The sequence below is a fragment of the Galeopterus variegatus genome, unplaced genomic scaffold (genome assembly GCF_000696425.1).
Source record: "Galeopterus variegatus unplaced genomic scaffold, G_variegatus-3.0.2 Scaffold1753, whole genome shotgun sequence".
Classification (NCBI taxonomy): Eukaryota; Metazoa; Chordata; class Mammalia; order Dermoptera; family Cynocephalidae; genus Galeopterus; species Galeopterus variegatus.
In genome coordinates this window covers 194,604-208,170 of record NW_007727864.1, presented here as the reverse complement: position 1 = coordinate 208,170, position 13,567 = coordinate 194,604, and positions in this window count along the sequence as shown.

The following is a 13,567-nucleotide window of genomic DNA, read 5'->3' as shown; positions in this document are numbered from 1 at the left end:
GTGTGTGTGCCTCCTTTAGCATTTTTAAATCAGTGTTTCATAGTTTTTCTTGTAGACATCTTTCACCTCCTTGGTTAAATTTATCCCTAAGTATTTTGTTGTAGTTGTTGCCGTTATAAACTGGATTGCTTTCTTGATTTTTTTTTCTGCTAGTTCATTTCCGTTGTATAGAACTGCTATTGATTTTTGCATGTTGATTTTGTGTCTTGCAACTTTCCTAAATTTATCAGGTCTAGAAGTTTTTTAGTAGAGTCTTTAGATTTCTCTATATATAAAATTATGTCATTTGCAAACAGGAACAATTTGACTTTCTAATTTCTGAATTGATTTCCCTTTATTTCTTTCTCTTCCTTAATTTCTCTGGTTAGGACTTTCAGTATTGTGCTGAATAAAAGAGGGGAGGGTGGGCATCCTTGTCTTGTTCCAGTTCTTAGGGAAAAAGATTTTAGCTTTTCCCAGTTCAGTATATTAGCCTTTATTGTATTAAGATACTTTCCTTCTATACCTAATTCGTTGGCAGTTTTTATCATGAAGGATGTTGAATTTTACCAATTGTTTTTCGGTATCTAATGAGAGAATCATATGGTTTTAATCTTTTATTTTGTTGATGTGATGTGTCACGTTTATTCATTTGTGTATGTTGAACCATCCTTGCATCTCTGGGTTAAATCCCACTTGGTCATGGTGTGTAATCTTTTTGATGTGCTATTGGATTTGGTTTGCTAGTATTTTATTGAAGATTTTTGCATCTATGTTCATTGGGAATATTGGTCTGTAGTTTTGTTGTTGATTCTTGTGTCCTTGCCTGGTTTTGGTATCAGGGTGATGCTGACCTTGCAGTATGAGTTTGGAATAATTTTGTCCACTTCAATTTTTTAAAATTGTTTAAGAAGTATTGGTATTAGTTCTTTTTTAAATGTTTCGTAGAATTCAGCAGTGAAGCCATCTAGTCCTGGACTTTTCTTCGTTGGGAGTCTTTTTATTACTGATTCAATCTCATTATTTATTATGGATCTATTCAGGTTTTCTATTTCTTTTTGGTTCAGTCTCAGTAGGTGATATGTGTCAAGGAATTTATCCATTTTCTCTAGGTTTTCAAATTTATTGGCATATAGTTGTTCATAATAGTCTCTAATGATCTTTTGTATTTTGGTGGTGGTATCAGTTGTAATGTCTCCTTTTCAATATCTGATTTTATTTATTTGGGTCTTTTCTCTTTTTTTCTTGGTTAGTGTAGCTAATGGTTTGTCAATTTTATCTTTTCAAAAAGCCAGCTTTTTGATCTTTTGCATTGTATTTTTAGTCTCAATGTTATTTATTTCTGCTCTGATTTTTATTATTTCTTTTCTTCTACTTATTTTTGGTTTGGTTTCTTTTGTCTCTTCTAGTGCCATGAGGTGCATTGTTAGTTTGTTAATTTGAAGTCTTTCTATTTTTTCTCTCATTTAATTTATTATTCTTAATTGATCCACAATAATTGTATATATTTATGGAGTACAATATGATGTTTGGGTACATTCCTACTGTGTGAAATGATTATATCAGGGTGCTTAGTATATCTGTCACCTCAAATGTTTGTCACTTCATTGTGTTAGCAACATTCAACATCATCTCAACTAGCTATTCAAAGATATACATTACTTTGTGGTTAACTCTAGTCTCCATATATTACTATAAAACACTACATGCCATTCTTCCTCTCTCTCCAATATTTTGTATCCACTGACAACCCTCTCGCTATTCCAACTTTTCCCTTTCCCCCACTAGTCTCTAGTAACACCCTACTCTATTCTCTACTTCTATGAGATCTTTTGTATTGTGTTTTTAGTCCCAAATTCATTTATTTCTGCTCTGATGTTTATTATTTCTTTCCTTCTACTTGTTTTGGATTTAGTTTTTTCTTGCTTTTCTAGTTCCCTGAGGTGAATTTTTAGCCTGTTTATTTTAAATCTTTCCATATTTTTTGATGTAGGCATATATTGCTATAAACTTTCCTCTTTACACTGTCTTGTCTGTATCTTATAGGTCTGTGTATGTTGTGTTTCTGTCTTCAATAGTGCTGGGAAATTTTTTCATTTCCTTCTCAATCTCTTCTTTTACCTATTGGTCGTTCAAGAACATGTTGTCTAATTTCCATGTATTTCTGTAGTTTCACAAGTTTCTCTTGTTATTGCTATGTAGTTTTATTCCATTATGGTCAGAAAAAATACTTGATATGATTTCAAGATTTTTTGAAGTTGTTGAGACTTATTTTGTGGTCTAACATGTGGTGAATCCTAGGTAATGTTCCAGATGCTGGTGGAAAGAACGTGTACTCTGCATCTGTTGGATGAAATGCTCTGTATATGCTGGTTAGATCCACCTGGCCTGTGGTGTCATTTAAATGTAATGTTTTCCTGTTGATTTTCTGTTTAATGGTCTGTCCAATTCTGAGAGCAGGTGTTAAAATCCCCAACTCTTATTGTGTTGGTGTCTACTCTCCCTTTCAATCTGTTAATATTGACCTTATATATATATAGGTGTTCCTAGGTTGGGTGTATATATATTTATTAACTGTTATATCCTCTTGCTGTATTGATCCCTTTATCATTATATAGTGCCCTTCTTTGTCTCTTAGTTCAGATATTTATTTAAATTCTGTTTTCTCTGGCATAAGTACAGCTACTCCTGCCTACTTTCATTTTCCTTTTGTGTGGAATATCTTTTTCCATCCCTTCGCTTTCTGTCTATGTGTATGCTTGTAGGTGAGGGCTGTTCTTTGCAGGCAGAATGTGGATGGGTCATGTTTTTTATCCATTCAGCTAGTCTGTGTCTTTTAATTAGGGCATTAAATCCGTTCCATCTACATTCAAGGTTCTTATTGATATGTGAAGTCTTAGTCCTGTTTTTTGTGTTTTCTGATTGTTTAGTGTATCCTTTCTTCCTTTCATTCTCTCTTGCTTATCCTTGTGGTTTGGTGATTTTCTGTACTGATAAGGTTTCATTCCTTTCTCTTTCTAATTTGTATATCTATTCCACCAGTAGGTTTTAAATTTTCATGTATTTTCATGATGGTTGTTATCAGTTCTTCTGTTCTAGATGTAGAATTCCCCTGAGCATTTCTTGTAAGGCTGGTCTGTTGGTGATGAATTTTCTTAGTTTTTGCTTCTTGGAGACTTTATACCTACTCCATTTCTGAAGGATAGCTTTGCTGGTTACTATATTCTTGGCTGGCAGTCTTTTTCTTTCAGTACTTTGAATATGTCATCCAATTCTCTCCTGGCCTGTAGGGTTTCTGCTGAAAAGTCTGCTGTTAGTGTAATGGGGATTCCCTTACAAGTGACTTGATGCTTTTCTCTTACTGTTTTTAAAGTTCTCTCCTAGTCTTTATCTTTTAAAAGTTTGACTAAAATATATCTGGGAGAGGACCTTTATGGGTTGAAATATTTGGGGACCTTTGAGCTCCTGAATTTGGATATTCATATCTTTCCCAAGTTAGGGATGTTTTCATCTATTATTTTCTTAAATACATTTTCTATATCTTTTCAGTTTTCTTCTCCTACTGTAATGCCAATAATTTGAATATTTGTTCACTTAATAGTATCTCATAAATGTTGTAGGCTTGTAGGCTTTCTTCATTCTTTTTTATTTTTGTCTTCCTGGTTTATTTCAAAATAGTGGTTCTCAAGATCAGAAATTTATTCTTCTACTTCATCCAGTTTGTTGTTGAAACTCTTTCATGTAATTTTTTTTATTCAATGAATGGTTCACCAGTGGCAAGGTCACCATGATTTTTGACCAAGGGCTAGCTTGCCAGAGGCACATTAGCCATGCTGTTTCCTAATTGAACTAGTGTATGTTCAATGGCTCGAAGACTCAGGGGCAAGTTTATGAGGGTATGAAACTTTGCTGTGTCCCTGAGTTGGGGGCATGGGCACACTTTGGCTCAGTAAGCTGGGTGTAGATCAGCTGGGAGTTGGTCCATTGCACCATTTCTCAGGTCCAAGCTGAAGAGAGGGTGCCCAGCCAGCCACTTCTTGGGTGGCGGGTAAGACCACAAAGCAGATCTTCCAAGAGAGGGCCCAGCCACTGCTTCTCAGGCAGTGGGTGTAGCCACTAGAATATTCTGCAGAGATGTGGCCCTGCCAGCCACTTCTTTGGCATGTGCAAGGCCATAAAGCAGGCCTATGAGGGGGCCTGGCCAGCTGCCTCTCAAGCAGTGGGCAATGTTGCTGGGTGGGGGTCCAGGCAGCAGGGCCTGCTAGCTGCTTCTTGGGCTGTGGGTAAGACTGCTAGATAGGGCTCCATAGAGGGGGTTCTGCAGCTGTTTTTCAAGCAGTGGGAAAAGCTGGAAAGCAGGCCTCCCAAAGAGGGTGGTCAGTCAGCCACTTTTTGTGCAGTGGGTGAGGTCACTATGTGGAGCTGAATAGAGAGGGGTCCTGCCAGCCACTTCTTGGGCAGTGGGCAAGGTTGCTAGGTGGGGCTCCAGAAAGAGGGCCCTGCAGGCTGCCTCTCCAGCAATGGGAAAGGCTGCTAGACAAGACTGAAGAGAGAAGGCCCTGCCCAGAAGGTTAATGGGCAGTGGGCAAGGCCGCTAGTCAGGACTATTGAGGGTAAAACTGCCTGGCAGCTTCTCTTGGAGGGTGCACATGTGCTTTAGTTTTGCCTGCCCAAGTGTGTTCATTAGGGTAGGCACTTGTGAGCTGTTTTTCTGTTATGGGACCTTGGGCACACAGAACACAGCCCACTGGAGGGGGTGGGGGAATGGTTCACAGCTACTCTTAGGTCCAGGCTTCAAGTCACTGGTATCAGGGTGTTGTAGCCTCTCCTGTGAGGCAGCACAATGGCTACTGGCTTCAGAGCAGGGTGTGTTCCTGCTTTAGCTCTGGTTTCAAGATGGTGCTGTATCAGTTGCTTCAGCTTCAGTCATGGGGGGCGGGGGGAGTGCACGGTATGTGCTCCTGTTCTGGAGCAATGCTGTGTGTGCATTCTAAGCAGGTCCCCAATCTTGGCTCTGGGTTTTCAAGGGCTGTGAAATACTCCTGCAATTAAAAGTGCAGGCCTCTGTAGTGAGGATGGGGGTTGATGTGGGTCCTTGTTCTTCCTTTTCCCCACAAGGGAAATTCCTTCTTGTGCCAATCCCAGTGGTTGAGACATGGCTGCTGAAGCCGTGTGCCTCTCTCTCCTCTCTATGCTCCTATACTGGGCTCTCCATGCTTCATAGGGGTCTCACCAGTCTCCTGTTGCACTTGTGCACTCTTCCACAGATGCTCCCAATAATATTTAGCTGTCTGTTATTTGTTCTGTTCCTTCCCTGTGAGAGGAACATGCCCTGGGCACCTCTAGTCTCCCAGCTTGCCCAACATCTCTGGATTGTGTCTTTTATAGGAATTGGTGACTGGATGTGGACATGGTAGGTGAGAAGTCTATGACGATCCCTATGTTTCTATTCATTGATATTGGAAAAGCAAGAAGAATCGGTCTTCCCCAATCTCACCCCCATCAGCACCCTCTGCCCTGTGTGCTCTGCTCTTCCCAAAGAGCTCCTCCAAACTTAGCTCTTCTCAAACACCTCTAAACCACCCAGCCCATGGGAATCTATCTTATCAACAACTAAAGCATTAATTTTTATGCCTCTCTTTTTACACTTCATTCATTCATGTTTTCATTTATTTGTTATTCATTCCACAATAAGCAATCCTGTGCAGCCTCACTATGTATCACCTGGTATATTCAACTCATTTTCCTAATTAGGCTTTAAAACTCTATGGTGATTTAAACCTTTTTTTTGTTTTGTTTTCATTTCTGGGATTCACTTGGAACCCATCTTTAGGCTGGAGGCACAGTAGATGTTTCATAAATAGTTGTTTAATTCACTTGATCTGGGGAGAAAATAGTGTGTGGGAGAGATTTAAGAAACAGCAAGGTGAGAAATATAGACCAATAACCTACAACGCAATGAAGAAATAGGAACATCCCAGGTCAAGAAGTTTGTCCACTAAGAGAATAAATATAAGGCAGAGGTTGAGAAGATAGGAGAGGAGGGGAAAAATAAGGTAAAATGATGGCTATTTTTAGGACAGGGAGCCTGGTGCTAGTTTGCAAGGGAGCTGATGCTAATAGAGATGAAAGGTGGAAGATGCTAGAGAGGGGCAGTAAGTGAGAAAGAAATAGGGCTAGGACCTGTTTGGATAAATGGGGCATTGAATAGCATAGACAGTCATAGATATTTTTATGAAAGCATCAAGGGTAGGAAGAGATCGCTTTGTTGTGCCCTAAATTAACACAGTAGTTATACTTTTGAAGGGGTTCAGCTGGGAAGATCAACACACTAGAAGCAGAAGAGGAAGAATGGGGAGGAGGGAGTAGGCAGATTAGATCTCTGATGCCAGATAACCACAATTTTCTTAGATGGTCCTGAAGAATCTTTCACTCTGGCAGGGGTAAGAAAGATTGTGTGCCCAAGTGGGGTAGAAATTTGGAACAGCTGCTATGACTATTGCTGGGGACATTGGCAAGCCATTCCATCACCTTTTCAGGACAGCAATTTTTTGGTAGGCAGCATGTGATAGGTCAGTAAATCCCACAGTTTTATGTTCGGTGCCTTTTCTGTAAAGCAAATCCCATGAACCAAGGTAATATTATGTGGGGTCTTGTGTCAGTGGATCAAACACTGTATAAGCCAGTGGATAGTTGTGTTAGTTGAAGCCCTTCAGGCAAGAAGGGTCAACCCATAACTGGAATTTGTGTCAAATCCAAATATGATGTATTCTGTCTCTCTCAGGACAAGAGGTCCAATGTGCTTATCTTCTCAGGGGAATGGTGCTGTTTTAGGGGCTTAGCACTGGTCTCTTTTGCTGGCAGATTGAATGTTTCCTGGTCACAATAGCTAAGTCTGCCTTAGCGAGTAGAAGGGAGACCATTCTATTGGGTTCATTCACAACCTCCATTCCTGCCACTATGGCTGCTCTGTTCTTGTACTCTTTGTGCCAGCACGGGGATGTGTGATGACAGAGGCTGGCTGATGGTAACTGATTGAGTCACTCTGTCTACTAGATTTTTCATACCTCTTCTGTGACAGAAACTTTTGGGTAGATATTAGCATGCAATACAAAGATCTTCACACTTCATGCATAATTGCCATTATTCCATTTAGATGCTTATTTCACAGACCTCTCTGTCCACTATTTTTTTAAAATTTGTTTATTTTTTAAGTTGACATATAAAATTGTATGTATTTATTCCTAGTTTCTAATCTTTCTCCTTCCAGGCCCCAGTCAAACCAGCTGAGCCATTCACTACTGCTCATGAGTCATATATATTCTTATTCTGAATGACTTCTGTTTCCCATTAAATGGATGACCAGGTGCACTTCTCGCAGCTCTGTCCATGGGAAGGATTTCCTCCCAAGGCTGCCCTTCAGAATCACCCCTGAGTGGGGCTGTAGAGCAGCAACAGTTCATTATCTACTTGCACTAGCAAACTGAGCCAACCTACCTGTGCACTAAACTCAGCCTTTTGCCTCTTCCTTCAATGGGTCATAAAGGACTCCACATGCAGCCAAGGATGAGGTGACCAGACAACAGTGATGGATGACAAGACAGTTTGGGCCCTCTGCTCACAGAGCTTATTTTTGTCTTCTGGTCCTACTTGTGCCTGATGCCAGGTGTACCACTTCCATCTTATGATGTATTGCTGCTGGTCCTGCCCAACTTTATGGTTTGGTAGGTCTGACAGAACCAACTCGATATGGACACGTGTGGGCTGGCCACATGTTAAGAACTATTTTTTGAATGGTGTATAGTGATACCAAACATCTCTTTTATTTATTTATTCTTTAATTGAAATGTATTGATTGTGCATATTTATGGGGTACAGAGTTGTCTTTCAATACATGTATACAATGTGTAATGATCAAATAAGGATAGTTAGCAAATTCATCATCACTAAAGTTTATCGTTAAACATCTTTTCATATGCTTATTTATCATCTTTATATTCTTTTGGGTGAACTCTTCACTAAGCCCTAGGTCCTGAGAATTTTTTCCTGTTTTCTTTTGATCATTCAGATTGAGCAAGAGTCTTATTGGCAGCCATATATCTTGCACCTAGGGATATCATGTTTTATTTACCACTTCAATTGCTCTTTTCAGATCAGGCTGTCTGATGGTCACTCCAGCCTTGTTGACCCTTATGATAATTTCACCCACCATGCCTTCAGCGGTTAAGTACAGCCACCTGGCCTCTTTTGTTTGGCATACTATCATGTCCACTGCTATCTGGGAGCCCAGTTCTGTACTGGCATCTTCTACCATCGGATCTGTTTAGAGAGGATAGCCAAACCGGAACTCCTCGGTGATGCTGATATTCTTCATTCCTTATAATTTTGGTGAATCAAAGGTCCTTTGAGTCCTTTCACATAGCCAGTCATCGAGCTTTTTAGCACAACATAGTATCCTTATCTTAGCAAGCCTACTTTGAACCATTTTTTTTAATTGGAACTTTTTATTTTTTGTATCCCTATTGGCTATAAAAGTATTTGAGACAGACTAATTCTTAAATACTCTGGAATGAGTATTTATCTGTTTTTTAAAGTTTATTTATTTATTTTATTTTAACTTCTCAATGTACAATGTAGTTGATTTTCATATCCCTTTACCCGTTCCTCTTTCCTCACTCCCTCTCCCACCTCCCCTGATCTACATCATATCTGTTCACTTGTCTTAACAAGTTCAAGGAATTGTGATTGTTGTATCTTCTTCCCCCTGCTACCATTTTTTTTTTGTATATTTATTTATTTCTTTTTAGCTCCCACAAGTAAGTGAGAACATGTGGTATTTCTCTTTCTGTGCCTGACTTGTTTCACTTAATATAATTTTCTCTAAGTCCATCCATGTTGCTGTGAATGGTAGTCTTTCTTTCTTTTTTATAGCAGAGTAGTATTCCATTGTGTAGATATACCACAGTGTCCTTATCCACTTATCTGATGATGGACATTGGGGCTGGTTCCAACTCTTGGCTATTGTAAATAGTGCTGCAATAAACATGGGAGTACAGGTATCCCTTTGGCATACAATTAACAGAGTGAAAAACAACCAACAGAGTGGAAGAAAATATTTGCAAAATATACATCTGACAAAGGATTAATATCCAGAATATACAAGGAACTCAAACAACTTTACAGCAAAAAAAACAATAACCCAACTAAAAAATGGGCAAAGGAGCTGAATAGGCATTTCTCAAAGGAAGATATATGAATGGCCAACAGACACGTGAAAAAATGCTCAACATCACTCAGCATTCGGAAAATGCAAATCAAAACCACTTTCAGATACCATCTCACTCCAGTTAGGATGGCTAATACCCAAAAAAACAGAATGATAAATGCTGGTGACGTTGCGGAGAAAAAGGAACTCTCATGCACTGCTGGTGGGACTGCAAAATGGTGCAGGCTTTATGGAAAATAGTATGAGGTTCCTCAAACAATTACAGATAATTCTACCATATGACCCAGGTATTCCATGGCTGGGAATATACCTAGAGGAATGGAAATCATTATTTATTTATTTTAATTGACACATTGTAATTGTACATTCTTATGGGGCACAATCTGATATCTTATATATTGCACAGTAGGATACACACACACACACACACAAACATACATACATATATATATGTTTTATAAGGATCGATTCATGGTAGTTAATGACTTCATGCACTTATCACGTTTTTTATGGCAAAAACATTCAAAAGCCTCTCCTCTAACTATTATGTAATTTGCAAAACTTAACTGTTAACCTTATTCACCCTGCTGTGCAATAGAACATCAGAACTTATACCACCTATCTAATTGTAGTTTTGTACCCGTTGGCCAATTTCTCCCTGTTTTCCCTTTCCCACTCCCCTCCCCAATCTCTAGTGAGCACTGTTGTACTCTCTGTCTCTTTTTATTTTCATTTTTTTATTGAAACAATTGATTATACATATTTGTGGGGTGCAGAGTTGACTATCAGCAATTGTACACAATATGTGATTATCAAATCAGGATAGTTGGCACATTTGTCTTTACAAACGTACACACACACACATACACTTTTATATCCATCCATATGTTGTTGCACACTTAGGTTGATTGAGATCTTTGCTATTGTAAATTGTGCTGCAATAAATGTGTGAATGCAGACATCTCTTTGACATACTGACTTCATTTCTTTGTACTGGATCATATTAATTTATATGGTAGTTCTATTTTTAACTGTTTGAGGAACCTCCATACTGTTTTCCATAATGGCTGTACTAGTTTACAGTCCCACTAACAGTATGCGAGTGTTCCCTTTTCTCCACCTATTTGGCAACACTTGTTTTCTTTTGTCTTTTTGATAACAGCCATTCTAACTGGAGTGAGGTGGTATCTCGTTTTGATTAGCATTTCCCTGATGATTAGTGATGTTGAGCATTTTTTTCATATACCTGTTGGCCATTTGTATGTGTTCCTTCGAGAAATGTCTATTAAAATCCTTTGCCCATTTCTCAATTGAGTTATTTGGTTTTTTGCTGTTGAGTTAAGTTCCTCATATATTTTTGAAATTAACTCTTTTTTAGATGTGTAGTTTGCAAATATTGTCTCCCATTCTGTAGGTTGTCTCTTCAACTGTTAACCATTTCCTTCCATGTGCAAAAGCTTTTTAGTTCAATATAATTCCATTTGTCTATTTTTGCTTTATTTGCTTTTTCTTTTGAAGTCTTATATTAAAAATCTTAACCTAGGCCTATGTCATGAGTCATTTCCCCTACATTTTCTTCCAGTAGTTTCATAGCTTCATGTTTTACATTTAAATCTTCAATCCATTTTGAATTAATTTGTGTATATGGTGAAAGGTAGGGGTCTAGTTTCATTCTTCTGATGTGGCTATCCAGTTTTCCCAGCACCATTTACTGTAGACAGTCTTTTCTCCTATATGTATTCTTGGCACTTTTGTCAAAGATCAGTTAGGTGTAGGTGCATGAAATTATTTCTGGGCTCTCTATTCTGTTCCATTGGTCTATGTGTCTATTTATTTTAATTTTTATTTTAATTTTATCATCACACAATGTAACATTTTTGTGGCCCTTTATCATTTTCACCTTAACACCCCTCCCCCTCCCCCTTTCCCACCTCTGTTGACTTCAATTCTTTTCTCTCTTTTTGAAAGTTCAAGGAATTATTTTGATTGTTGTTTTTAATTTTTTTCAGCTCCCACTTATGAGTGAGGACATATGGCATTTCTATTTCTGTGCCTGGCTTATTCCACTTAACAATTATCTCTAAGTTCATCCATGTTGCTGCAAATGCCAGAATTTCATTCCTTGTTTTATGGCAGAGTAGTATTCCATTATGCATATATTCTACATTTTCCTTATCCAGCTATCTATTGGTGGACATTTAGCATCATTCCAATTCTTAGCTATTGTAAATAGAGCTGCAATAAAAATGGGAGTGCAAGTATCCCTTTTACACGATGATTTCCATTCCTTTGGGTATACACCCAGCAGTGTGATTGCTGGATCATATGGCAGTTCTATCTATACTTGTTGAGGAACCTCCATACCATTTTCCATAATGGCTGCACTAATTTACAGTCCCACCAACAGTGTAGGAAGGTTCCCCTTTCTCCAAATCCTCACCAGCATTTGTTATTTCCTCTTTTTGATACTGGCCAGTCTAACTGGAGTGGAATGATATCTAAATGTAATTTTTTTTCTTTTAAATTTTTATTTTGTCGATATACAATGTGGTTGATTATTATGGCCCATTACTGAAACCTCCCTCCCTCCTCCCTCTCCTCCCTCCCACCCAACAATGTCCTTTCCATTTGCTTGTTGTAACAACTTCAAAAAATTGTAGTTGTTATATCTTCTTCCCGCCCCCCCGGTTTTTTTGTGTGTGTGTGAGTGAATTTATTTATTTATTTTTAGCTCCCACCAATAAGTGAGAACATGTGGTATTTCTTTTTCTGTGCCTGACTTGTTTCACAACCTCCCTCCCTCCTCCCTCTCCTCCCTCCCACCCAACAATGTCCTTTCCATTTGCTTGTTGTAACAACTTCAAAAAATTGTAGTTGTTATATCTTCTTCCCGCCCCCCCGGTTTTTTTGTGTGTGTGTGAGGGAATTTATTTATTTATTTTTAGCTCCCACCAATAAGTGAGAACATGTGGTATTTCTTTTTCTGTGCCTGACTTGTTTCACAGTTGTTATATCTTCTTCCCGCCCCCCCGGTTTTTTTGTGTGTGTGTGAGGGAATTTATTTATTTATTTTTAGCTCCCACCAATAAGTGAGAACATGTGGTATTTCTTTTTCTGTGCCTGACTTGTTTCACAGTTGTTATATCTTCTTCCCGCCCCCCCGGTTTTTTTGTGTGTGTGTGAGGGAATTTATTTATTTATTTTTAGCTCCCACCAATAAGTGAGAACATGTGGTATTTCTTTTTCTGTGCCTGACTTGTTTCACAATATATTTTACCATTCTGTAGGTTGTCCTTTCACTCTGCTAACTGTTTCTTTTGCTGTGCAGAAGCTTTTTAGTTTGATATAATCCCATTTGTTTATTTTTCCTTTGGTTGCCCGTAATTGCATTTCCCTGATGCTGAGTGATGTTGAGCATTTTTTTCATGTGTCTGTTTGTCATTTGTATGTATTACTTTGAGAAATGCCTATTGAGCTTCTCTGCACATTTTTAATCAGGTCATTGTTTCCTTACTGTTAACTTGTTTGAGTTCCTTGTATATTCTGGATACTAATCCCTTGTCAGATGCATAGTTTGCAAATATATTTTACCATTCTGTAGGTTGTCTTTTCACTCTGCTAACTGTTTCTTTTGCTGTGCAGAATCTCTTTGATGTAATCCCATTTGTTTGTTTTCCTTTTGTTCCCTGTGCTTTTGGGGTCTTATTCATAAAGTCTGCCCAGTCCTACTTCTTTAAGTGTTTCCCCTACGTTTTCTTTTTGTAGTTTTATAGTTTCAGGTCTTATACTTAAGTCTTTAATCCATTTTGAGTTGATTTTGGCATATGGTGACAGGTACAGGTCTAGTTTTATTCTTCTACATATGGATGTCCACTTTTCCCAGCACCATTTATCAAGGAGGCAGTCTTTTCCGTTTGTATGTTCTTAGTGCCTTTGTCGAAGATCAGTTGGTTTTAAGTGTGTGGGTTGATTTCTGGGTTAGCCATTCTGTTCCATTGGTCCGTTTGTCTGTTTTTGTGCCAGTACCATGCTGTTTTGGTTACTATAGCTTTGTAGTATAATTTGAAGCCAAGTAGTGTTATGCCTCTGGCTTTATTTTATTTATTTATTTATTTATTTATTTATTTTACTTTTGCTCAGGATTGCTTTGGCATTCAGGGTCTTTTGTTCTTTCATATGAATGTTAGGATTGTTTTTTCTATTTCTGTAAAGAATGTCATTGGTATTTTGATAGGGATTGCAATGAATCTGTGGATCACTTTGGGTAGTATGGACATTTTTACAATGTTAATTCTTCTAATCTAAGAGCATGGAATGTCTTTGCATCTTCTTGTGTCCTCTCTCAACTTTTTTCAACAGTGA